We start from the raw sequence: 25253 nt of genomic DNA on the forward strand, positions 1-25253 counted from the left end.
CTTCCAGCGGCGTAGTGTCTTCCAGTGGCGTAGTGTCTTCTGTCTTCCAGTGGCGTAGTGTCTTCCAGCGGTGTAGTGTCTTCTGTCTTCCAGTGGCGTAGTGTCTTCTGTCTTCCAGTGTCTTCTGTCTTCCAGCGGCGTAGTGTCTTCCAGCGGCGTAGTGTCTTCTGTCTTCCAGTGGCGTAGTGTCTTCCAGCGGCGTAGTGTCTTCCAGCGGCGTAGTGTCTTCCAGTGGCGTAGTGTCTTCTGTCTTCCAGTGGCGTAGTGTCTTCCAGTGGCGTAGTGTCTTCTGTCTTCCAGTGGCGTAGTGTCTTCCAGTGGCATAGTGTCTTCTGTCTTCCAGTGGCGTAGTGTCTTCTGTCTTCCAGCGGCGTAGTGTCTTCCAGTGGCGTAGTGTCTTCCAGCGGCGTAGTGTCTTCTGTCTTCCAGTGGCGTAGTGTCTTCCAGCGGCGTAGTGTCTTCTGTCTTCCAGCGGCGTAGTGTCTTCCAGTGGCGTAGTGTCTTCCTGCGGCGTAGTGTCTTCTGTCTTCCAGTGGCGTAGTGTCTTCCAGTGGCGTATTGTCTTCCAGCGGCGTAGTGTCTTCTGTCTTCCAGTGGCGTAGTGTCTTCCAGTGGCGTAGTGTCTTCCAGCGGCGTAGTGTCTTCCAGTGGCATAGTGTCTTCCAGTGGCGTAGTGTCTCCCAGCGGCGTAGTGTCTTCCAGCGGCGTAGTGTCTTCCAGTGGCGTAGTGTCTCTGTCTTCCAGTGGCGTAGTGTTTTCCAGTGGCGTAGTGTCTTCTGTCTTCCAGTGGCGTAGGGTCTTCCAGTGGCGTAGTGTCTTCCAGTGGCGTAGTGTCTTCCAGTGGCGTATTGTCTTCCAGCGGCGTAGTGTCTTCCAGCGGCGTAGTGTCTTCCAGCGGCGTAGTGTCTTCTGTCTTCCAGCGGCGTAGTGTCTTCCAGTGGCGTAGTGTCTTCCTGCGGCGTAGTGTCTTCTGTCTTCCAGTGGCGTAGTGTCTTCCAGTGGCGTATTGTCTTCCAGCGGCGTAGTGTCTTCTGTCTTCCAGTGGCGTAGTGTCTTCCAGTGGCGTAGTGTCTTCCAGCGGCGTAGTGTCTTCCAGTGGCATAGTGTCTTCCAGTGGCGTAGTGTCTCCCAGCGGCGTAGTGTCTTCCAGCGGCGTAGTGTCTTCCAGTGGCGTAGTGTCTCTGTCTTCCAGTGGCGTAGTGTTTTCCAGTGGCGTAGTGTCTTCTGTCTTCCAGTGGCGTAGGGTCTTCCAGTGGCGTAGTGTCTTCCAGTGGCGTAGTGTCTTCCAGTGGCGTATTGTCTTCCAGCGGCGTAGTGTCTTCCAGCGGCGTAGTGTCTTCCAGCGGCGTAGTGTCTTCCAGCGGCGTAGTGTCTTCCAGCGGCGTAGTGTCTTCCAGCGGCGTAGTGTCTTCCAGTGGCGTAGTGTCTTCCAGCGGCGTAGTGTCTTCCAGCGGCGTAGTGTCTTCCAGCGGCGTAGTGTCTTCTGTCTTCCAGCGGCGTAGTGTCTTCCAGTGGCATAGTGTCTTCCAGTGGCGTAGTGTCTTCCAGTGGCGTAGTGTCTTCCAGTGGCGTAGTGTCTTCTGTCTTCCAGTGGCGTAGTGTCTTCTGTCTTCCAGCGGTGTAGTGTCTTCCAGTGGCATAGTGTCTTCCAGCGGCGTAGTGTCTTCCAGCGGCGTAGTGTCTTCCAGTGGCGTAGTGTCTCCCAGCGGCGTAGTGTCTTCTGTCTTCCAGTGGCGTAGTGTCTTCCAGCGGCGTAGTGTCTTCCAGCGGCGTAGTGTCTTCTGTCTTCCAGTGGCGTAGTGTCTTCCAGCGGCGTAGTGTCTTCTGTCTTCCAGCGGCGTAGTGTCTTCCAGTGGCGTAGTGTCTTCCAGCGGCGTAGTGTCTTCCAGTGGCGTAGTGTCCTCCAGTGGTGTAGTGTCTTCTGTCTTCCAGCGGCGTAGTGTCTTCCAGTGGCGTAGTGTCTTCTGTCTTCCAGTGGCGTAGTGTCTTCTGTCTTCCAGTGGCGTAGTGTCTTCTGTCTTCCAGTGGCGTAGTGTCTTCCAGCGGCGTAGTGTCTTCCAGCGGCGTAGTGTCTTCTGTCTTCCAGTGGCGTAGTGTCTTCCAGCGGCGTAGTGTCTTCTGTCTTCCAGTGGCGTAGTGTCTTCTGTCTTCCAGTGGTGTAGTGTCTTCCAGCGGCGTAGTGTCTTCCAGCGGCGTAGTGTCTTCTGTCTTCCAGTGGCGTAGTGTCTTCCAGCGGCGTAGTGTCTTCCAGCGGCGTAGTGTCTTCCAGCGGCGTAGTGTCTTCTGTCTTCCAGTGGCGTAGTGTCTCCCAGTGGCGTAGTGTCTTCCAGCGGCGTAGTGTCTTCTGTCTTCCAGTGGCGTAGTGTCTTCCAGCGGCGTAGTGTCTTCCAGCGGCGTAGTGTCTTCTGTCTTCCAGTGGCGTAGTGTCTTCCAGCGGCGTAGTGTCTTCTGTCTTCCAGTGGCGTAGTGTCTTCTGTCTTCCAGTGGCGTAGTGTCTTCCAGCGGCGTAGTGTCTTCCAGCGGCGTAGTGTCTTCTGTCTTCCAGTGGCGTAGTGTCTTCCAGCGGCGTAGTGTCTTCCAGCGGCGTAGTGTCTTCCAGCGGCGTAGTGTCTTCCAGCGGCGTAGTGTCTTCTGTCTTCCAGCGGCGTAGTGTCTCCCAGTGGCGTAGTGTCTTCCAGCGGCGTAGTGTCTTCTGTCTTCCAGTGGCGTAGTGTCTTCCAGCGGCGTAGTGTCTTCCAGTGGCGTAGTGTCTTCCAGCGGTGTAGTGTCTTCTGTCTTCCAGTGGCGTAGTGTCTTCCAGCGGCGTAGTGTCTTCCAGCGACGTAGTGTCTTCCAGTGGCGTAGTGTCTTCCAGCGGCGTAGTGTCTTCCAGTGGCGTAGTGTCTTCTGTCTTCCAGTGGCGTAGTGTCTTCCAGTGGCGTAGTGTCTTCCAGCGGCGTAGTGTCTTCCAGCGGCGTAGTGTCTTCCAGCGGCGTAGTGTCTTCCATTGGCGTAGTGTCTTCCAGCGGCGTAGTGTCTTCTGTCTTCCAGTGGCGTAGTGTCTTCCAGTGGCGTAGTGTCTTCCAGCGGCGTAGTGTCTTCCAGCGGCGTAGTGTCTTCTGTCTTCCAGTGGCGTAGTGTCTTCTGTCTTCCAGCGGTGTAGTGTCTTCCAGTGGCATAGTGTCTTCCAGCGGCGTAGTGTCTTCCAGCGGCGTAGTGTCTTCCAGTGGCGTATTGTCTTCCAGCGGCGTAGTGTCTTCCAGCGGCGTAGTGTCTTCCAGTGGCGTAGTGTCTTCCAGTGGCGTAGTGTCTTCCAGCGGCGTAGTGTCTTCCAGTGGCGTAGTGTCTCCCAGCGGCGTAGTGTCTTCTGTCTTCCAGTGGCATAGTGTCTTCCAGCGGCGTAGTGTCTTCCAGCGGCGTAGTGTCTTCTGTCTTCCAGTGGCGTAGTGTCTTCCAGCGGCGTAGTGTCTTCTGTCTTCCAGCGGCGTAGTGTCTTCCAGTGGCGTAGTGTCTTCCAGTGGCGTAGTGTCTTCCAGTGGCGTAGTGTCCTCCAGTGGTGTAGTGTCTTCTGTCTTCCAGTGGCGTAGTGTCTTCCAGTGGCGTAGTGTCTTCTGTCTTCCAGTGGCGTAGTGTCTTCCAGTGGCGTAGTGTCTTCCAGCGGCGTAGTGTCTTCCAGCGGCGTAGTGTCTTCCAGCGGCGTAGTGTCTTCCAGCGGCGTAGTGTCTTCTGTCTTCCAGTGGCGTAGTGTCTTCCAGTGGCGTAGTGTCTTCCAGCGGCGTAGTGTCTTCCAGTGGCATAGTGTCTTCCAGTGGCGTAGTGTCTCCCAGCGGCGTAGTGTCTTCCAGCGGCGTAGTGTCTTCCAGTGGCGTAGTGTCTCTGTCTTCCAGTGGTGTAGTGTCTTCCAGTGGCGTAGTGTCTTCTGTCTTCCAGTGGCGTAGGGTCTTCCAGTGGCGTAGTGTCTTCCAGTGGCGTAGTGTCTTCCAGTGGCGTATTGTCTTCCAGCGGAGTAGTGTCTTCCAGCGGCGTAGTGTCTTCCAGCGGCGTAGTGTCTTCCAGCGGCGTAGTGTCTTCCAGCGGCGTAGTGTCTTCCAGTGGCGTAGTGTCTTCCAGCGGCGTAGTGTCTTCTGTCTTCCAGTGGCGTAGTGTCTTCCAGCGGCGTAGTGTCTTCCAGCGGCGTAGTGTCTTCCAGCGGCGTAGTGTCTTCTGTCTTCCAGCGGCGTAGTGTCTTCCAGTGGCATAGTGTCTTCCAGTGGCGTAGTGTCTTCCAGTGGCGTAGTGTCTTCCAGTGGCATAGTGTCTTCCAGTGGCGTAGTGTCTTCTGTCTTCCAGTGGCGTAGTGTCTTCTGTCTTCCAGCGGTGTAGTGTCTTCCAGTGGCATAGTGTCTTCCAGCGGCGTAGTGTCTTCCAGCGGCGTAGTGTCTTCCAGTGGCGTAGTGTCTCCCAGCGGCGTAGTGTCTTCTGTCTTCCAGTGGCGTAGTGTCTTCCAGCGGCGTAGTGTCTTCCAGCGGCGTAGTGTCTTCTGTCTTCCAGTGGCGTAGTGTCTTCCAGCGGCGTAGTGTCTTCTGTCTTCCAGCGGCGTAGTGTCTTCCAGTGGCGTAGTGTCTTCCAGCGGCGTAGTGTCTTCCAGTGGCGTAGTGTCCTCCAGTGGTGTAGTGTCTTCTGTTTTCCAGCGGCGTAGTGTCTTCCAGTGGCGTAGTGTCTTCTGTCTTCCAGTGGCGTAGTGTCTTCTGTCTTCCAGTGGCGTAGTGTCTTCTGTCTTCCAGTGGCGTAGTGTCTTCCAGCGGCGTAGTGTCTTCCAGCGGCGTAGTGTCTTCTGTCTTCCAGTGGCGTAGTGTCTTCCAGCGGCGTAGTGTCTTCTGTCTTCCAGTGGCGTAGTGTCTTCTGTCTTCCAGTGGTGTAGTGTCTTCCAGCGGCGTAGTGTCTTCCAGCGGCGTAGTGTCTTCTGTCTTCCAGTGGCGTAGTGTCTTCCAGCGGCGTAGTGTCTTCCAGCGGCGTAGTGTCTTCCAGCGGCGTAGTGTCTTCCAGCGGCGTAGTGTCTTCTGTCTTCCAGCGGCGTAGTGTCTCCCAGTGGCGTAGTGTCTTCCAGCGGCGTAGTGTCTTCTGTCTTCCAGTGGCGTAGTGTCTTCCAGCGGCGTAGTGTCTTCCAGCGGCGTAGTGTCTTCTGTCTTCCAGTGGCGTAGTGTCTTCCAGCGGCGTAGTGTCTTCTGTCTTCCAGCGGCGTAGTGTCTTCCAGCGGCGTAGTGTCTTCTGTCTTCCAGTGGCGTAGTGTCTTCCAGCGGCGTAGTGTCTTCTGTCTTCCAGTGGCGTAGTGTCTTCCAGTGGCGTAGTGTCTTCCAGTGGCGTAGTGTCTTCCAGTGGTGTAGTGTCTTCCAGCGGCGTAGAGTCTTCCAGTGGCGTAGTGTCTTCCAGTGGCGTAGTGTCTTCCAGCGGCGTAGTGTCTTCCAGTGGCGTAGTGTCTTCTGTCTTCCAGTGGCGTAGTGTCTTCCAGTGGCGTAGTGTCTTCCAGCGGCGTAGTGTCTTCCAGTGGCGTAGTGTCTTCCAGCGGCGTAGTGTCTTCCAGCGGCGTAGTGTCTTCTGTCTTCCAGTGGCGTAGTGTCTTCTGTCTTCCAGCGGTGTAGTGTCTTCCAGTGGCATAGTGTCTTCCAGCGGCGTAGTGTCTTCCAGCGGCGTAGTGTCTTCCAGTGGCGTATTGTCTTCCAGCGGCGTAGTGTCTTCCAGCGGCGTAGTGTCTTCCAGTGGCGTAGTGTCTTCCAGTGGCGTAGTGTCTTCCAGCGGCGTAGTGTCTTCCAGTGGCGTAGTGTCTCCCAGCGGCGTAGTGTCTTCTGTCTTCCAGTGGCATAGTGTCTTCCAGCGGCGTAGTGTCTTCCAGCGGCGTAGTGTCTTCTGTCTTCCAGTGGCGTAGTGTCTTCCAGCGTCGTAGTGTCTTCTGTCTTCCAGTGGCGTAGTGTCTTCCAGCGTCGTAGTGTCTTCTGTCTTCCAGTGGCGTAGTGTCTTCCAGTGGCGTAGTGTCTTCCAGTGGCGTAGTGTCCTCCAGTGGTGTAGTGTCTTCTGTCTTCCAGTGGCGTAGTGTCTTCCAGTGGCGTAGTGTCTTCCAGTGGCGTAGTGTCTTCCAGTGGCGTAGTGTCTTCCAGCGGCGTAGTCTTCCAGTGGCGTAGTGTCTTCTGTCTTCCAGTGGCGTAGTGTCTTCCAGTGGCGTAGTGTCTTCCAGCGGCGTAGTGTCTTCCAGCGGTGTAGTGTCTTCCAGCGGCGTAGTGTCTTCCAGTGGCGTAGTGTCTTCCAGCGGCGTAGTGTCTTCTGTCTTCCAGTGGCGTAGTGTCTTCCAGTGGCGTAGTGTCTTCCAGCGGCGTAGTGTCTTCCAGTGGCGTAGTGTCTTCTGTCTTCCAGCGGTGTAGTGTCTTCCAGTGGCATAGTGTCTTCCAGCGGCGTAGTGTCTTCCAGCGGCGTAGTGTCTTCCAGTGGCGTATTGTCTTCCAGCGGCGTAGTGTCTTCCAGCGGCGTAGTGTCTTCCAGTGGCGTAGTGTCTTCCAGTGGCGTAGTGTCTTCCAGCGGCGTAGTGTCTTCCAGTGGCGTAGTGTCTTCCAGCGGCGTAGTGTCTTCTGTCTTCCAGTGGCGTAGTGTCTTCCAGCGGCGTAGTGTCTTCCAGCGGCGTAGTGTCTTCCAGTGGCGTAGTGTCTTCCAGCGGCGTAGTGTCTTCCAGTGGCGTATTGTCTTCCAGCGGCGTAGTGTCTTCCAGCGGCGTAGTGTCTTCAAGTGGCGTAGTGTCTTCCAGCGGCGTAGTGTCTTCCAGCGGCGTAGTGTCTTCCAGTGGCGTAGTGTCTCTGTCTTCCAGCGGCGTAGTGTCTTCCAGTGGCGTAGTGTCTCTGTCTTCCAGTGGCGTAGTGTCTTCCAGTGGCGTATTGTCTTCCAGCGGCGTAGTGTCTTCCAGCGGCGTAGTGTCTTCCAGCGGCGTAGTGTCTTCCAGCGGCGTAGTGTCTTCCAGCGGCGTAGTGTCTTCCAGCGGCGTAGTGTCTTCCAGTGGCGTAGTGTCTTCCAGCGGCGTAGTGTCTTCTGTCTTCCAGTGGCGTAGTGTCTTCCAGCGGCGTAGTGTCTTCCAGCGGCGTAGTGTCTTCCAGCGGCGTAGTGTCTTCTGTCTTCCAGCGGCGTAGTGTCTTCCAGTGGCATAGTGTCTTCCAGTGGCGTAGTGTCTTCCAGTGGCGTAGTGTCTTCCAGTGGCATAGTGTCTTCCAGTGGCGTAGTGTCTTCCAGTGGCGTAGTGTCTTCCAGTGGCATAGTGTCTTCCAGTGGCGTAGTGTCTTCTGTCTTCCAGTGGCGTAGTGTCTTCTGTCTTCCAGCGGTGTAGTGTCTTCCAGTGGCATAGTGTCTTCCAGCGGCGTAGTGTCTTCCAGCGGCGTAGTGTCTTCCAGTGGCGTAGTGTCTCCCAGCGGCGTAGTGTCTTCTGTCTTCCAGTGGCGTAGTGTCTTCCAGCGGCGTAGTGTCTTCCAGCGGCGTAGTGTCTTCTGTCTTCCAGTGGCGTAGTGTCTTCCAGCGGCGTAGTGTCTTCTGTCTTCCAGCGGCGTAGTGTCTTCCAGTTGCGTAGTGTCTTCCAGCGGCGTAGTGTCTTCCAGTGGCGTAGTGTCCTCCAGTGGTGTAGTGTCTTCTGTTTTCCAGCGGCGTAGTGTCTTCCAGTGGCGTAGTGTCTTCTGTCTTCCAGTGGCGTAGTGTCTTCTGTCTTCCAGTGGCGTAGTGTCTTCTGTCTTCCAGTGGCGTAGTGTCTTCCAGCGGCGTAGTGTCTTCCAGCGGCGTAGTGTCTTCTGTCTTCCAGTGGCGTAGTGTCTTCCAGCGGCGTAGTGTCTTCTGTCTTCCAGTGGCGTAGTGTCTTCTGTCTTCCAGTGGTGTAGTGTCTTCCAGCGGCGTAGTGTCTTCCAGCGGCGTAGTGTCTTCTGTCTTCCAGTGGCGTAGTGTCTTCCAGCTGCGTAGTGTCTTCCAGCGGCGTAGTGTCTTCCAGCGGCGTAGTGTCTTCCAGCGGCGTAGTGTCTTCTGTCTTCCAGCGGCGTAGTGTCTCCCAGTGGCGTAGTGTCTTCCAGCGGCGTAGTGTCTTCTGTCTTCCAGTGGCGTAGTGTCTTCCAGCGGCGTAGTGTCTTCCAGCGGCGTAGTGTCTTCTGTCTTCCAGTGGCGTAGTGTCTTCCAGCGGCGTAGTGTCTTCTGTCTTCCAGTGGCGTAGTGTCTTCTGTCTTCCAGTGGCGTAGTGTCTTCCAGCGGCGTAGTGTCTTCCAGCGGCGTAGTGTCTTCTGTCTTCCAGTGGCGTAGTGTCTTCCAGCGGCGTAGTGTCTTCTGTCTTCCAGTGGCGTAGTGTCTTCCAGTGGCGTAGTGTCTTCCAGTGGCGTAGTGTCTTCCAGTGGTGTAGTGTCTTCCAGCGGCGTAGAGTCTTCCAGTGGCGTAGTGTCTTCCAGTGGCGTAGTGTCTTCCAGCGGCGTAGTGTCTTCCAGTGGCGTAGTGTCTTCTGTCTTCCAGTGGCGTAGTGTCTTCCAGTGGCGTAGTGTCTTCCAGCGGCGTAGTGTCTTCCAGTGGCGTAGTGTCTTCCAGCGGCGTAGTGTCTTCCAGCGGCGTAGTGTCTTCTGTCTTCCAGTGGCGTAGTGTCTTCTGTCTTCCAGCTGTGTAGTGTCTTCCAGTGGCATAGTGTCTTCCAGCGGCGTAGTGTCTTCCAGCGGCGTAGTGTCTTCCAGTGGCGTATTGTCTTCCAGCGGCGTAGTGTCTTCCAGTGGCGTAGTGTCTCCCAGCGGCGTAGTGTCTTCTGTCTTCCAGTGGCATAGTGTCTTCCAGCGGCGTAGTGTCTTCCAGCGGCGTAGTGTCTTCTGTCTTCCAGTGGCGTAGTGTCTTCCAGCGTCGTAGTGTCTTCTGTCTTCCAGTGGCGTAGTGTCTTCCAGCGTCGTAGTGTCTTCTGTCTTCCAGTGGCGTAGTGTCTTCCAGTGGCGTAGTGTCTTCCAGTGGCGTAGTGTCCTCCAGTGGTGTAGTGTCTTCTGTCTTCCAGTGGCGTAGTGTCTTCCAGTGGCGTAGTGTCTTCCAGTGGCGTAGTGTCTTCCAGTGGCGTAGTGTCTTCCAGCGGCGTAGTCTTCCAGTGGCGTAGTGTCTTCTGTCTTCCAGTGGCGTAGTGTCTTCCAGTGGCGTAGTGTCTTCCAGCGGCGTAGTGTCTTCCAGCGGTGTAGTGTCTTCCAGCGGCGTAGTGTCTTCCAGTGGCGTAGTGTCTTCCAGCGGCGTAGTGTCTTCTGTCTTCCAGTGGCGTAGTGTCTTCCAGTGGCGTAGTGTCTTCCAGCGGCGTAGTGTCTTCCAGTGGCGTAGTGTCTTCTGTCTTCCAGCGGTGTAGTGTCTTCCAGTGGCATAGTGTCTTCCAGCGGCGTAGTGTCTTCCAGCGGCGTAGTGTCTTCCAGTGGCGTATTGTCTTCCAGCGGCGTAGTGTCTTCCAGCGGCGTAGTGTCTTCCAGTGGCGTAGTGTCTTCCAGTGGCGTAGTGTCTTCCAGCGGCGTAGTGTCTTCCAGTGGCGTAGTGTCTTCCAGCGGCGTAGTGTCTTCTGTCTTCCAGTGGCGTAGTGTCTTCCAGCGGCGTAGTGTCTTCCAGCGGCGTAGTGTCTTCCAGTGGCGTAGTGTCTTCCAGCGGCGTAGTGTCTTCCAGTGGCGTATTGTCTTCCAGCGGCGTAGTGTCTTCCAGCGGCGTAGTGTCTTCAAGTGGCGTAGTGTCTTCCAGCGGCGTAGTGTCTTCCAGCGGCGTAGTGTCTTCCAGTGGCGTAGTGTCTCTGTCTTCCAGCGGCGTAGTGTCTTCCAGTGGCGTAGTGTCTCTGTCTTCCAGTGGCGTAGTGTCTTCCAGTGGCGTATTGTCTTCCAGCGGCGTAGTGTCTTCCAGCGGCGTAGTGTCTTCCAGCGGCGTAGTGTCTTCCAGCGGCGTAGTGTCTTCCAGCGGCGTAGTGTCTTCCAGCGGCGTAGTGTCTTCCAGTGGCGTAGTGTCTTCCAGCGGCGTAGTGTCTTCTGTCTTCCAGTGGCGTAGTGTCTTCCAGCGGCGTAGTGTCTTCCAGCGGCGTAGTGTCTTCCAGCGGCGTAGTGTCTTCTGTCTTCCAGCGGCGTAGTGTCTTCCAGTGGCATAGTGTCTTCCAGTGGCGTAGTGTCTTCCAGTGGCGTAGTGTCTTCCAGTGGCATAGTGTCTTCCAGTGGCGTAGTGTCTTCCAGTGGCGTAGTGTCTTCCAGTGGCATAGTGTCTTCCAGTGGCGTAGTGTCTTCTGTCTTCCAGTGGCGTAGTGTCTTCTGTCTTCCAGCGGTGTAGTGTCTTCCAGTGGCATAGTGTCTTCCAGCGGCGTAGTGTCTTCCAGCGGCGTAGTGTCTTCCAGTGGCGTAGTGTCTCCCAGCGGCGTAGTGTCTTCTGTCTTCCAGTGGCGTAGTGTCTTCCAGCGGCGTAGTGTCTTCCAGCGGCGTAGTGTCTTCTGTCTTCCAGTGGCGTAGTGTCTTCCAGCGGCGTAGTGTCTTCTGTCTTCCAGCGGCGTAGTGTCTTCCAGTTGCGTAGTGTCTTCCAGCGGCGTAGTGTCTTCCAGTGGCGTAGTGTCCTCCAGTGGTGTAGTGTCTTCTGTTTTCCAGCGGCGTAGTGTCTTCCAGTGGCGTAGTGTCTTCTGTCTTCCAGTGGCGTAGTGTCTTCTGTCTTCCAGTGGCGTAGTGTCTTCTGTCTTCCAGTGGCGTAGTGTCTTCCAGCGGCGTAGTGTCTTCCAGCGGCGTAGTGTCTTCTGTCTTCCAGTGGCGTAGTGTCTTCCAGCGGCGTAGTGTCTTCTGTCTTCCAGTGGCGTAGTGTCTTCTGTCTTCCAGTGGTGTAGTGTCTTCCAGCGGCGTAGTGTCTTCCAGCGGCGTAGTGTCTTCTGTCTTCCAGTGGCGTAGTGTCTTCCAGCGGCGTAGTGTCTTCCAGCGGCGTAGTGTCTTCCAGCGGCGTAGTGTCTTCCAGCGGCGTAGTGTCTTCTGTCTTCCAGCGGCGTAGTGTCTCCCAGTGGCGTAGTGTCTTCCAGCGGCGTAGTGTCTTCTGTCTTCCAGTGGCGTAGTGTCTTCCAGCGGCGTAGTGTCTTCCAGCGGCGTAGTGTCTTCTGTCTTCCAGTGGCGTAGTGTCTTCCAGCGGCGTAGTGTCTTCTGTCTTCCAGTGGCGTAGTGTCTTCTGTCTTCCAGTGGCGTAGTGTCTTCCAGCGGCGTAGTGTCTTCCAGCGGCGTAGTGTCTTCTGTCTTCCAGTGGCGTAGTGTCTTCCAGCGGCGTAGTGTCTTCTGTCTTCCAGTGGCGTAGTGTCTTCCAGTGGCGTAGTGTCTTCCAGTGGCGTAGTGTCTTCCAGTGGTGTAGTGTCTTCCAGCGGCGTAGAGTCTTCCAGTGGCGTAGTGTCTTCCAGTGGCGTAGTGTCTTCCAGCGGCGTAGTGTCTTCCAGTGGCGTAGTGTCTTCTGTCTTCCAGTGGCGTAGTGTCTTCCAGTGGCGTAGTGTCTTCCAGCGGCGTAGTGTCTTCCAGTGGCGTAGTGTCTTCCAGCGGCGTAGTGTCTTCCAGCGGCGTAGTGTCTTCTGTCTTCCAGTGGCGTAGTGTCTTCTGTCTTCCAGCTGTGTAGTGTCTTCCAGTGGCATAGTGTCTTCCAGCGGCGTAGTGTCTTCCAGCGGCGTAGTGTCTTCCAGTGGCGTATTGTCTTCCAGCGGCGTAGTGTCTTCCAGCGGCGTAGTGTCTTCCAGTGGCGTAGTGTCTTCCAGTGGCGTAGTGTCTTCCAGCGGCGTAGTGTCTTCCAGTGGCATAGTGTCTTCCAGTGGCGTAGTGTCTTCCAGTGGCGTAGTGTCTTCCAGTGGCATAGTGTCTTCCAGTGGCGTAGTGTCTTCCAGTGGCGTAGTGTCTTCCAGTGGCATAGTGTCTTCCAGTGGCGTAGTGTCTTCTGTCTTCCAGTGGCGTAGTGTCTTCTGTCTTCCAGCGGTGTAGTGTCTTCCAGTGGCATAGTGTCTTCCAGCGGCGTAGTGTCTTCCAGCGGCGTAGTGTCTTCCAGTGGCGTAGTGTCTCCCAGCGGCGTAGTGTCTTCTGTCTTCCAGTGGCGTAGTGTCTTCCAGCGGCGTAGTGTCTTCCAGCGGCGTAGTGTCTTCTGTCTTCCAGTGGCGTAGTGTCTTCCAGCGGCGTAGTGTCTTCTGTCTTCCAGCGGCGTAGTGTCTTCCAGTTGCGTAGTGTCTTCCAGCGGCGTAGTGTCTTCCAGTGGCGTAGTGTCCTCCAGTGGTGTAGTGTCTTCTGTTTTCCAGCGGCGTAGTGTCTTCCAGTGGCGTAGTGTCTTCTGTCTTCCAGTGGCGTAGTGTCTTCTGTCTTCCAGTGGCGTAGTGTCTTCTGTCTTCCAGTGGCGTAGTGTCTTCCAGCGGCGTAGTGTCTTCCAGCGGCGTAGTGTCTTCTGTCTTCCAGTGGCGTAGTGTCTTCCAGCGGCGTAGTGTCTTCTGTCTTCCAGTGGCGTAGTGTCTTCTGTCTTCCAGTGGTGTAGTGTCTTCCAGCGGCGTAGTGTCTTCCAGCGGCGTAGTGTCTTCTGTCTTCCAGTGGCGTAGTGTCTTCCAGCGGCGTAGTGTCTTCCAGCGGCGTAGTGTCTTCCAGCGGCGTAGTGTCTTCCAGCGGCGTAGTGTCTTCTGTCTTCCAGCGGCGTAGTGTCTCCCAGTGGCGTAGTGTCTTCCAGCGGCGTAGTGTCTTCTGTCTTCCAGTGGCGTAGTGTCTTCCAGCGGCGTAGTGTCTTCCAGCGGCGTAGTGTCTTCTGTCTTCCAGTGGCGTAGTGTCTTCCAGCGGCGTAGTGTCTTCTGTCTTCCAGTGGCGTAGTGTCTTCTGTCTTCCAGTGGCGTAGTGTCTTCCAGCGGCGTAGTGTCTTCCAGCGGCGTAGTGTCTTCTGTCTTCCAGTGGCGTAGTGTCTTCCAGCGGCGTAGTGTCTTCTGTCTTCCAGTGGCGTAGTGTCTTCCAGTGGCGTAGTGTCTTCCAGTGGCGTAGTGTCTTCCAGTGGTGTAGTGTCTTCCAGCGGCGTAGAGTCTTCCAGTGGCGTAGTGTCTTCCAGTGGCGTAGTGTCTTCCAGCGGCGTAGTGTCTTCCAGTGGCGTAGTGTCTTCTGTCTTCCAGTGGCGTAGTGTCTTCCAGTGGCGTAGTGTCTTCCAGCGGCGTAGTGTCTTCCAGTGGCGTAGTGTCTTCCAGCGGCGTAGTGTCTTCCAGCGGCGTAGTGTCTTCTGTCTTCCAGTGGCGTAGTGTCTTCTGTCTTCCAGCTGTGTAGTGTCTTCCAGTGGCATAGTGTCTTCCAGCGGCGTAGTGTCTTCCAGCGGCGTAGTGTCTTCCAGTGGCGTATTGTCTTCCAGCGGCGTAGTGTCTTCCAGCGGCGTAGTGTCTTCCAGTGGCGTAGTGTCTTCCAGTGGCGTAGTGTCTTCCAGCGGCGTAGTGTCTTCCAGTGGCGTAGTGTCTCCCAGCGGCGTAGTGTCTTCTGTCTTCCAGTGGCATAGTGTCTTCCAGCGGCGTAGTGTCTTCCAGCGGCGTAGTGTCTTCTGTCTTCCAGTGGCGTAGTGTCTTCCAGCGGCGTAGTGTCTTCTGTCTTCCAGCGGCGTAGTGTCTTCCAGTGGCGTAGTGTCTTCCAGTGGCGTAGTGTCTTCCAGTGGCGTAGTGTCCTCCAGTGGTGTAGTGTCTTCTGTCTTCCAGTGGCGTAGTGTCTTCCAGTGGCGTAGTGTCTTCCAGTGGCGTAGTGTCTTCCAGTGGCGTAGTGTCTTCCAGCGGCGTAGTGTCTTCCAGTGGCGTAGTGTCTTCTGTCTTCCAGTGGCGTAGTGTCTTCCAGTGGCGTAGTGTCTTCCAGCGGCGTAGTGTCTTCCAGCGGCGTAGTGTCTTCCAGCGGCGTAGTGTCTTCCAGTGGCGTAGTGTCTTCCAGCGGCGTAGTGTCTTCTGTCTTCCAGTGGCGTAGTGTCTTCCAGTGGCGTAGTGTCTTCCAGCGGCGTAGTGTCTTCCAGCGGCGTAGTGTCTTCTGTCTTCCAGTGGCGTAGTGTCTTCTGTCTTCCAGCGGTGTAGTGTCTTCCAGTGGCGTATTGTCTTCCAGCGGCGTATTGTCTTCCAGCGGCGTAGTGTCTTCCAGCGGCGTAGTGTCTTCCAGTGGCGTAGTGTCTTCCAGTGGCGTAGTGTCTTCCAGCGGCGTAGTGTCTTCCAGCGGCGTAGTGTCTTCCAGTGGCGTATTGTCTTCCAGCGGCGTAGTGTCTTCCAGCGGCGTAGTGTCTTCCAGTGGCGTAGTGTCTTCCAGTGGCGTAGTGTCTTCCAGCGGCGTAGTGTCTTCCAGTGGCGTAGTGTCTTCCAGCGGCGTAGTGTCTTCCAGTGGCGTAGTGTCTCTGTCTTCCAGTGGCGTAGTGTCTTCCAGTGGCGTAGTGTCTTCTGTCTTCCAGTGGCGTAGGGTCTTCCAGTGGCGTAGTGTCTTCCAGTGGCGTAGTGTCTTCCAGTGGCGTATTGTCTTCCAGCGGAGTAGTGTCTTCCAGCGGCGTAGTGTCTTCCAGCGGCGTAGTGTCTTCCAGCGGCGTAGTGTCTTCCAGCGGCGTAGTGTCTTCCAGCGGCGTAGTGTCTTCCAGTGGCGTAGTGTCTTCCAGCGGCGTAGTGTCTTCTGTCTTCCAGTGGCGTAGTGTCTTCCAGCGGCGTAGTGTCTTCCAGCGGCGTAGTGTCTTCCAGCGGCGTAGTGTCTTCTGTCTTCCAGCGGCGTAGTGTCTTCCAGTGGCATAGTGTCTTCCAGTGGCGTAGTGTCTTCCAGTGGCGTAGTGTCTTCCAGTGGCATAGTGTCTTCCAGTGGCGTAGTGTCTTCTGTCTTCCAGTGGCGTAGTGTCTTCTGTCTTCCAGCGGTGTAGTGTCTTCCAGTGGCATAGTGTCTTCCAGCGGCGTAGTGTCTTCCAGCGGCGTAGTGTCTTCCAGTGGCGTAGTGTCTCCCAGCGGCGTAGTGTCTTCTGTCTTCCAGTGGCGTAGTGTCTTCCAGCGGCGTAGTGTCTTCCAGCGGCGTAGTGTCTTCTGTCTTCCAGTGGCGTAGTGTCTTCCAGCGGCGTAGTGTCTTCTGTCTTCCAGCGGCGTAGTGTCTTCCAGTGGCGTAGTGTCTTCCAGCGGCGTAGTGTCTTCCAGTGGCGTAGTGTCCTCCAGTGGTGTAGTGTCTTCTGTTTTCCAGCGGCGTAGTGTCTTCCAGTGGCGTAGTGTCTTCTGTCTTCCAGTGGCGTAGTGTCTTCTGTCTTCCAGTGGCGTAGTGTCTTCTGTCTTCCAGTGGCGTAGTGTCTTCCAGCGGCGTAGTGTCTTCCAGCGGCGTAGTGTCTTCTGTCTTCCAGTGGCGTAGTGTCTTCCAGCGGCGTAGTGTCTTCTGTCTTCCAGTGGCGTAGTGTCTTCTGTCTTCCAGTGGTGTAGTGTCTTCCAGCGGCGTAGTGTCTTCCAGCGGCGTAGTGTCTTCTGTCTTCCAGTGGCGTAGTGTCTTCCAGCGGCGTAGTGTCTTCCAGCGGCGTAGTGTCTTCCAGCGGCGTAGTGTCTTCCAGCGGCGTAGTGTCTTCTGTCTTCCAGCGGCGTAGTGTCTCCCAGTGGCGTAGTGTCTTCCAGCGGCGTAGTGTCTTCTGTCTTCCAGTGGCGTAGTGTCTTCCAGCGGCGTAGTGTCTTCCAGCGGCGTAGTGTCTTCTGTCTTCCAGCGGCGTAGTGTCTCCCAGTGGCGTAGTGTCTTCCAGCGGCGTAGTGTCTTCTGTCTTCCAGCGGTGTAGTGTCTTCCAGTGGCATAGTGTCTTCCAGCGGCGTAGTGTCTTCCAGCGGCGTAGTGTCTTCCAGTGGCGTATTGTCTTCCAGCGGCGTAGTGTCTTCCAGCGGCGTAGTGTCTTCCAGTGGCGTAGTGTCTTCCAGTGGCGTAGTGTCTTCCAGCGGCGTAGTGTCTTCCAGTGGCGTAGTGTCTTCCAGCGGCGTAGTGTCTTCTGTCTTCCAGTGGCGTAGTGTCTTCCAGCGGCGTAGTGTCTTCCAGCGGCGTAGTGTCTTCCAGTGGCGTAGTGTCTTCCAGCGGCGTAGTGTCTTCCAGTGGCGTATTGTCTTCCAGCGGCGTAGTGTCTTCCAGCGGCGTAGTGTCTTCAAGTGGCGTAGTGTCTTCCAGCGGCGTAGTGTCTTCCAGCGGCGTAGTGTCTTCCAGTGGCGTAGTGTCTCTGTCTTCCAGCGGCGTAGTGTCTTCCAGTGGCGTAGTGTCTCTGTCTTCCAGTGGCGTAGTGTCTTCCAGTGGCGTATTGTCTTCCAGCGGCGTAGTGTCTTCCAGCGGCGTAGTGTCTTCCAGCGGCGTAGTGTCTTCCAGCGGCGTAGTGTCTTCCAGCGGCGTAGTGTCTTCCAGTGGCGTAGTGTCTTCCAGCGGCGTAGTGTCTTCTGTCTTCCAGTGGCGTAGTGTCTTCCAGCGGCGTAGTGTCTTCCAGCGGCGTAGTGTCTTCCAGCGGCGTAGTGTCTTCTGTCTTCCAGCGGCGTAGTGTTTCCAGTGGCATAGTGTCTTCCAGTGGCGTAGTGTCTTCCAGTGGCGTAGTGTCTTCCAGTGGCATAGTGTCTTCCAGTGGCGTAGTGTCTTCCAGTGGCGTAGTGTCTTCCAGTGGCATAGTGTCTTCCAGTGGCGTAGTGTCTTCTGTCTTCCAGTGGCGTAGTGTCTTCTGTCTTCCAGCGGTGTAGTGTCTTCCAGTGGCATAGTGTCTTCCAGCGGCGTAGTGTCTTCCAGCGGCGTAGTGTCTTCCAGTGGCGTAGTGTCTCCCAGCGGCGTAGTGTCTTCTGTCTTCCAGTGGCGTAGTGTCTTCCAGCGGCGTAGTGTCTTCCAGCGGCGTTGTGTCTTCTGTCTTCCAGTGGCGTAGTGTCTTCCAGCGGCGTAGTGTCTTCTGTCTTCCAGCGGCGTAGTGTCTTCCAGTGGCGTAGTGTCTTCCAGCGGCGTAGTGTCTTCCAGTGGCGTAGTGTCCTCCAGTGGTGTAGTGTCTTCTGTTTTCCAGCGGCGTAGTGTCTTCCAGTGGCGTAGTGTCTTCTGTCTTCCAGTGGCGTAGTGTCTTCTGTCTTCCAGTGGCGTAGTGTCTTCTGTCTTCCAGTGGCGTAGTGTCTTACAGCGGCGTAGTGTCTTCCAGCGGCGTAGTGTCTTCTGTCTTCCAGTGGCGTAGTGTCTTCCAGCGGCGTAGTGTCTTCTGTCTTCCAGTGGCGTAGTGTCTTCTGTCTTCCAGTGGTGTAGTGTCTTCCAGCGGCGTAGTGTCTTCCAGCGGCGTAGTGTCTTCTGTCTTCCAGTGGCGTAGTGTCTTCCAGCGGCGTAGTGTCTTCCAGCGGCGTAGTGTCTTCCAGCGGCGTAGTGTCTTCCAGCGGCGTAGTGTCTTCTGTCTTCCAGCGGCGTAGTGTCTCCCAGTGGCGTAGTGTCTTCCAGCGGCGTAGTGTCTTCTGTCTTCCAGTGGCGTAGTGTCTTCCAGCGGCGTAGTGTCTTCCAGTGGCATAGTGTCTTCCAGTGGCGTAGTGTCTTCTGTCTTCCAGTGGCGTAGTGTCTTCTGTCTTCCAGCGGCGTAGTGTCTTCCAGTGGCGTAGTGTCTTCCAGTGGCGTAGTGTCTTCCAGCGGCGTAGTGTCTTCCAGCGGCGTAGTGTCTTCCAGTGGCGTATTGTCTTCCAGCGGCGTAGTGTCTTCCAGCGGCGTAGTGTCTTCCAGTGGCGTAGTGTCTTCCAGTGGCGTAGTGTCTTCCAGCGGCGTAGTGTCTTCCAGTGGCGTAGTGTCTTCCAGCGGCGTAGTGTCTTCCAGTGGCGTAGTGTCTCTGTCTTCCAGTGGCGTAGTGTCTTCCAGTGGCGTAGTGTCTTCTGTCTTCCAGTGGCGTAGGGTCTTCCAGTGGCGTAGTGTCTTCCAGTGGCGTAGTGTCTCCCAGTGGCGTATTGTCTTCCAGCGGAGTAGTGTCTTCCAGCGGCGTAGTGTCTTCCAGCGGCGTAGTGTCTTCCAGCGGCGTAGTGTCTTCCAGCGGCGTAGTGTCTTCCAGCGGCGTAGTGTCTTCCAGTGGCGTAGTGTCTTCCAGCGGCGTAGTGTCTTCTGTCTTCCAGTGGCGTAGTGTCTTCCAGCGGCGTAGTGTCTTCCAGCGGCGTAGTGTCTTCCAGCGGCGTAGTGTCTTCTGTCTTCCAGCGGCGTAGTGTCTTCCAGTGGCATAGTGTCTTCCAGTGGCGTAGTGTCTTCCAGTGGCGTAGTGTCTTCCAGTGGCATAGTGTCTTCCAGTGGCGTAGTGTCTTCTGTCTTCCAGTGGCGTAGTGTCTTCTGTCTTCCAGCGGTGTAGTGTCTTCCAGTGGCATAGTGTCTTCCAGCGGCGTAGTGTCTTCCAGCGGCGTAGTGTCTTCCAGTGGCGTAGTGTCTCCCAGCGGCGTAGTGTCTTCTGTCTTCCAGTGGCGTAGTGTCTTCCAGCGGCGTAGTGTCTTCCAGCGGCGTAGTGTCTTCTGTCTTCCAGTGGCGTAGTGTCTTCCAGCGGCGTAGTGTCTTCTGTCTTCCAGCGGCGTAGTGTCTTCCAGTGGCGTAGTGTCTTCCAGCGGCGTAGTGTCTTCCAGTGGCGTAGTGTCCTCCAGTGGTGTAGTGTCTTCTGTTTTCCAGCGGCGTAGTGTCTTCCAGTGGCGTAGTGTCTTCTGTCTTCCAGTGGCGTAGTGTCTTCTGTCTTCCAGTGGCGTAGTGTCTTCTGTCTTCCAGTGGCGTAGTGTCTTCCAGCGGCGTAGTGTCTTCCAGCGGCGTAGTGTCTTCTGTCTTCCAGTGGCGTAGTGTCTTCCAGCGGCGTAGTGTCTTCTGTCTTCCAGTGGCGTAGTGTCTTCTGTCTTCCAGTGGTGTAGTGTCTTCCAGCGGCGTAGTGTCTTCCAGCGGCGTAGTGTCTTCTGTCTTCCAGTGGCGTAGTGTCTTCCAGCGGCGTAGTGTCTTCCAGCGGCGTAGTGTCTTCCAGCGGCGTAGTGTCTTCTGTCTTCCAGCGGCGTAGTGTCTCCCAGTGGCGTAGTGTCTTCCAGCGGCGTAGTGTCTTCTGTCTTCCAGTGGCGTAGTGTCTTCCAGCGGCGTAGTGTCTTCCAGCGGCGTAGTGTCTTCTGTCTTCCAGTGGCGTAGTGTCTTCCAGCGGCGTAGTGTCTTCTGTCTTCCAGCGGCGTAGTGTCTTCCAGCGGCGTAGTGTCTTCTGTCTTCCAGTGGCGTAGTGTCTTCCAGCGGCGTAGTGTCTTCTGTCTTCCAGTGGCGTAGTGTCTTCCAGTGGCGTAGTGTCTTCCAGTGGCGTAGTGTCTTCCAGTGGTGTAGTGTCTTCCAGTGGCGTAGTGTCTTCTGTCTTCCAGTGGCGTAGTGTCTTCCAGTGGCGTAGTGTCTTCCAGCGGCGTAGTGTCTTCCAGTGGCGTAGTGTCTTCCAGCGGCGTAGTGTCTTCCAGCGGCGTAGTGTCTTCTGTCTTCCAGTGGCGTAGTGTCTTCTGTCTTCCAGCGGTGTAGTGTCTTCCAGTGGCATAGTGTCTTCCAGCGGCGTAGTGTCTTCCAGCGGCGTAGTGTCTTCCAGTGGCGTATTGTCTTCCAGCGGCGTAGTGTCTTCCAGCGGCGTAGTGTCTTCCAGTGGCGTAGTGTCTTCCAGTGGCGTAGTGTCTTCCAGCGGCGTAGTGTCTTCCAGTGGCGTAGTGTCTTCCAGCGGCGTAGTGTCTTCTGTCTTCCAGTGGCGTAGTGTCTTCCAGCGGCGTAGTGTCTTCCAGCGGCGTAGTGTCTTCCAGTGGCGTAGTGTCTTCCAGCGGCGTAGTGTCTTCCAGTGGCGTATTGTCTTCCAGCGGCGTAGTGTCTTCCAGCGGCGTAGTGTCTTCAAGTGGCGTAGTGTCTTCCAGCGGCGTAGTGTCTTCCAGCGGCGTAGTGTCTTCCAGTGGCGTAGTGTCTCTGTCTTCCAGCGGCGTAGTGTCTTCCAGTGGCGTAGTGTCTCTGTCTTCCAGTGGCGTAGTGTCTTCCAGTGGCGTATTGTCTTCCAGCGGCGTAGTGTCTTCCAGCGGCGTAGTGTCTTCCAGCGGCGTAGTGTCTTCCAGCGGCGTAGTGTCTTCCAGCGGCGTAGTGTCTTCCAGCGGCGTAGTGTCTTCCAGTGGCGTAGTGTCTTCCAGCGGCGTAGTGTCTTCTGTCTTCCAGTGGCGTAGTGTCTTCCAGCGGCGTAGTGTCTTCCAGCGGCGTAGTGTCTTCCAGCGGCGTAGTGTCTTCTGTCTTCCAGCGGCGTAGTGTCTTCCAGTGGCATAGTGTCTTCCAGTGGCGTAGTGTCTTCCAGTGGCGTAGTGTCTTCCAGTGGCATAGTGTCTTCCAGTGGCGTAGTGTCTTCCAGTGGCGTAGTGTCTTCCAGTGGCATAGTGTCTTCCAGTGGCGTAGTGTCTTCTGTCTTCCAGTGGCGTAGTGTCTTCTGTCTTCCAGCGGTGTAGTGTCTTCCAGTGGCATAGTGTCTTCCAGCGGCGTAGTGTCTTCCAGCGGTGTAGTGTCTTCCAGTGGCGTAGTGTCTCCCAGCGGCGTAGTGTCTTCTGTCTTCCAGTGGCGTAGTGTCTTCCAGCGGCGTAGTGTCTTCCAGCGGCGTAGTGTCTTCTGTCTTCCAGTGGCGTAGTGTCTTCCAGCGGCGTAGTGTCTTCTGTCTTCCAGCGGCGTAGTGTCTTCCAGTGGCGTAGTGTCTTCCAGCGGCGTAGTGTCTTCCAGTGGCGTAGTGTCCTCCAGTGGTGTAGTGTCTTCTGTTTTCCAGCGGCGTAGTGTCTTCCAGTGGCGTAGTGTCTTCTGTCTTCCAGTGGCGTAGTGTCTTCTGTCTTCCAGTGGCGTAGTGTCTTCTGTCTTCCAGTGGCGTAGTGTCTTACAGCGGCGTAGTGTCTTCCAGCGGCGTAGTGTCTTCTGTCTTCCCGTGGCGTAGTGTCTTCCAGCGGCGTAGTGTCTTCTGTCTTCCAGTGGCGTAGTGTCTTCTGTCTTCCAGTGGTGTAGTGTCTTCCAGCGGCGTAGTGTCTTCCAGCGGCGTAGTGTCTTCTGTCTTCCAGTGGCGTAGTGTCTTCCAGCGGCGTAGTGTCTTCCAGCGGCGTAGTGTCTTCCAGCGGCGTAGTGTCTTCCAGCGGCGTAGTGTCTTCTGTCTTCCAGCGGCGTAGTGTCTCCCAGTGGCGTAGTGTCTTCCAGCGGCGTAGTGTCTTCTGTCTTCCAGTGGCGTAGTGTCTTCCAGCGGCGTAGTGTCTTCCAGCGGCGTAGTGTCTTCTGTCTTCCAGTGGCGTAGTGTCTTCCAGCGGCGTAGTGTCTTCTGTCTTCCAGTGGCGTAGTGTCTTCTGTCTTCCAGTGGCGTAGTGTCTTCCAGCGGCGTAGTGTCTTCCAGCGGCGTAGTGTCTTCTGTCTTCCAGTGGCGTAGTGTCTTCCAGCGGCGTAGTGTCTTCTGTCTTCCAGTGGCGTAGTGTCTTCCAGTGGCGTAGTGTCTTCCAGTGGCGTAGTGTCTTCCAGTGGTGTAGTGTCTTCCAGCGGCGTAGAGTCTTCCAGTGGCGTAGTGTCTTCCAGTGGCGTAGTGTCTTCCAGCGGCGTAGTGTCTTCCAGTGGCGTAGTGTCTTCTGTCTTCCAGTGGCGTAGTGTCTTCCAGTGGCGTAGTGTCTTCCAGCGGCGTAGTGTCTTCCAGTGGCGTAGTGTCTTCCAGCGGCGTAGTGTCTTCCAGCGGCGTAGTGTCTTCTGTCTTCCAGTGGCGTAGTGTCTTCTGTCTTCCAGCTGTGTAGTGTCTTCCAGTGGCATAGTGTCTTCCAGCTGCGTAGTGTCTTCCAGCGGCGTAGTGTCTTCCAGTGGCGTATTGTCTTCCAGCGGCGTAGTGTCTTCCAGCGGCGTAGTGTCTTCCAGTGGCGTAGTGTCTTCCAGTGGCGTAGTGTCTTCCAGCGGCGTAGTGTCTTCCAGTGGCGTAGTGTCTCCCAGCGGCGTAGTGTCTTCTGTCTTCCAGTGGCATAGTGTCTTCCAGCGGCGTAGTGTCTTCCAGCGGCGTAGTGTCTTCTGTCTTCCAGTGGCGTAGTGTCTTCCAGCGGCGTAGTGTCTTCTGTCTTCCAGCGGCGTAGTGTCTTCCAGTGGCGTAGTGTCTTCCAGTGGCGTAGTGTCTTCCAGTGGCGTAGTGTCCTCCAGTGGTGTAGTGTCTTCTGTCTTCCAGTGGCGTAGTGTCTTCCAGTGGCGTAGTGTCTTCCAGTGGCGTAGTGTCTTCCAGTGGCGTAGTGTCTTCCAGCGGCGTAGTGTCTTCCAGTGGCGTAGTGTCTTCTGTCTTCCAGTGGCGTAGTGTCTTCCAGTGGCGTAGTGTCTTCCAGCGGCGTAGTGTCTTCCAGCGGCGTAGTGTCTTCCAGCGGCGTAGTGTCTTCCAGTGGCGTAGTGTCTTCCAGCGGCGTAGTGTCTTCTGTCTTCCAGTGGCGTAGTGTCTTCCAGTGGCGTAGTGTCTTCCAGCGGCGTAGTGTCTTCCAGCGGCGTAGTGTCTTCTGTCTTCCAGTGGCGTAGTGTCTTCTGTCTTCCAGCGGTGTAGTGTCTTCCAGTGGCATGGTGTCTTCCAGCGGCGTAGTGTCTTCCAGCGGCGTAGTGTCTTCCAGTGGCGTATTGTCTTCCAGCGGCGTAGTGTCTTCCAGCGGCGTAGTGTCTTCCAGTGGCGTAGTGTCTTCCAGTGGCGTAGTGTCTTCCAGCGGCGTAGTGTCTTCCAGCGGCGTAGTGTCTTCCAGTGGCGTATTGTCTTCCAGCGGCGTAGTGTCTTCCAGCGGCGTAGTGTCTTCCAGTGGCGTAGTGTCTTCCAGTGGCGTAGTGTCTTCCAGCGGCGTAGTGTCTTCCAGTGGCGTAGTGTCTTCCAGCGGCGTAGTGTCTTCTGTCTTCCAGTGGCGTAGTGTCTTCCAGCGGCGTAGTGTCTTCCAGCGGCGTAGTGTCTTCCAGTGGCGTAGTGTCTTCCAGCGGCGTAGTGTCTTCCAGTGGCGTATTGTCTTCCAGCGGCGTAGTGTCTTCCAGCGGCGTAGTGTCTTCAAGTGGCGTAGTGTCTTCCAGCGGCGTAGTGTCTTCCAGCGGCGTAGTGTCTTCCAGTGGCGTAGTGTCTCTGTCTTCCAGCGGCGTAGTGTCTTCCAGTGGCGTAGTGTCTCTGTCTTCCAGTGGCGTAGTGTCTTCCAGTGGCGTATTGTCTTCCAGCGGCGTAGTGTCTTCCAGCGGCGTAGTGTCTTCCAGCGGCGTAGTGTCTTCCAGCGGCGTAGTGTCTTCCAGCGGCGTAGTGTTTTCCAGCGGCGTAGTGTCTTCCAGTGGCGTAGTGTCTTCCAGCGGCGTAGTTTCTTCTGTCTTCCAGTGGCGTAGTGTCTTCCAGCGGCGTAGTGTCTTCCAGCGGCGTAGTGTCTTCCAGCGGCGTAGTGTCTTCTGTCTTCCAGCGGCGTAGTGTCTTCCAGTGGCATAGTGTCTTCCAGTGGCGTAGTGTCTTCCAGTGGCATAGTGTCTTCCAGTGGCGTAGTGTCTTCTGTCTTCCAGTGGCGTAGTGTCTTCTGTCTTCCAGCGGTGTAGTGTCTTCCAGTGGCATAGTGTCTTCCAGCGGCGTAGTGTCTTCCAGCGGCGTAGTGTCTTCCAGTGGCGTAGTGTCTCCCAGCGGCGTAGTGTCTTCTGTCTTCCAGTGGCGTAGTGTCTTCCAGCGGCGTAGTGTCTTCCAGCGGCGTAGTGTCTTCTGTCTTCCAGTGGCGTAGTGTCTTCCAGCGGCGTAGTGTCTTCTGTCTTCCAGCGGCGTAGTGTCTTCCAGTGGCGTAGTGTCTTCCAGCGGCGTAGTGTCTTCCAGTGGCGTAGTGTCCTCCAGTGGTGTAGTGTCTTCTGTTTTCCAGCGGCGTAGTGTCTTCCAGTGGCGTAGTGTCTTCTGTCTTCCAGTGGCGTAGTGTCTTCTGTCTTCCAGTGGCGTAGTGTCTTCTGTCTTCCAGTGGCGTAGTGTCTTCCAGCGGCGTAGTGTCTTCCAGCGGCGTAGTGTCTTCTGTCTTCCAGTGGCGTAGTGTCTTCCAGCGGCGTAGTGTCTTCTGTCTTCCAGTGGCGTAGTGTCTTCTGTCTTCCAGTGGTGTAGTGTCTTCCAGCGGCGTAGTGTCTTCCAGCGGCGTAGTGTCTTCTGTCTTCCAGTGGCGTAGTGTCTTCCAGCGGCGTAGTGTCTTCCAGCGGCGTAGTGTCTTCCAGCGGCGTAGTGTCTTCCAGCGGCGTAGTGTCTTCTGTCTTCCAGCGGCGTAGTGTCTCCCAGTGGCGTAGTGTCTTCCAGCGGCGTAGTGTCTTCTGTCTTCCAGTGGCGTAGTGTCTTCCAGCGGCGTAGTGTCTTCCAGCGGCGTAGTGTCTTCTGTCTTCCAGTGGCGTAGTGTCTTCCAGCGGCGTAGTGTCTTCTGTCTTCCAGTGGCGTAGTGTCTTCTGTCTTCCAGTGGCGTAGTGTCTTCCAGCGGCGTAGTGTCTTCCAGCGGCGTAGTGTCTTCTGTCTTCCAGTGGCGTAGTGTCTTCCAGCGGCGTAGTGTCTTCCAGTGGCGTAGTGTCTTCCAGCGGCGTAGTGTCTTCCAGTGGCGTAGTGTCTTCTGTCTTCCAGTGGCGTCCAGTGGCGTAGTGTCTTCCAGCGGCGTAGTGTCTTCCAGTGGCGTAGTGTCTTCCAGCGGCGTAGTGTCTTCCAGCGGCGTAGTGTCTTCTGTCTTCCAGTGGCGTAGTGTCTTCTGTCTTCCAGCGGTGTAGTGTCTTCCAGTGGCATAGTGTCTTCCAGCGGCGTAGTGTCTTCCAGCGGCGTAGTGTCTTCCAGTGGCGTAGTGTCTTCCAGTGGCGTAGTGTCTTCCAGCGGCGTAGTGTCTTCCAGTGGCGTAGTGTCTCCCAGCGGCGTAGTGTCTTCTGTCTTCCAGTGGCATAGTGTCTTCCAGCGGCGTAGTGTCTTCCAGCGGCGTAGTGTCTTCTGTCTTCCAGTGGCGTAGTGTCTTCCAGCGGCGTAGTGTCTTCTGTCTTCCAGCGGCGTAGTGTCTTCCAGTGGCGTAGTGTCTTCCAGTGGCGTAGTGTCTTCCAGTGGCGTAGTGTCCTCCAGTGGTGTAGTGTCTTCTGTCTTCCAGTGGCGTAGTGTCTTCCAGTGGCGTAGTGTCTTCCAGTGGCGTAGTGTCTTCCAGTGGCGTAGTGTCTTCCAGCGGCGTAGTGTCTTCCAGTGGCGTAGTGTCTTCTGTCTTCCAGTGGCGTAGTGTCTTCCAGTGGCGTAGTGTCTTCCAGCGGCGTAGTGTCTTCCAGCGGCGTAGTGTCTTCCAGCGGCGTAGTGTCTTCCAGTGGCGTAGTGTCTTCCAGCGGCGTAGTGTCTTCTGTCTTCCAGTGGCGTAGTGTCTTCCAGTGGCGTAGTGTCTTCCAGCGGCGTAGTGTCTTCCAGCG

Source organism: Salvelinus alpinus, chromosome 18 (genome assembly GCF_045679555.1).
Source record: "Salvelinus alpinus chromosome 18, SLU_Salpinus.1, whole genome shotgun sequence".
In the NCBI taxonomy this organism is placed as follows: domain Eukaryota; kingdom Metazoa; phylum Chordata; class Actinopteri; order Salmoniformes; family Salmonidae; genus Salvelinus; species Salvelinus alpinus.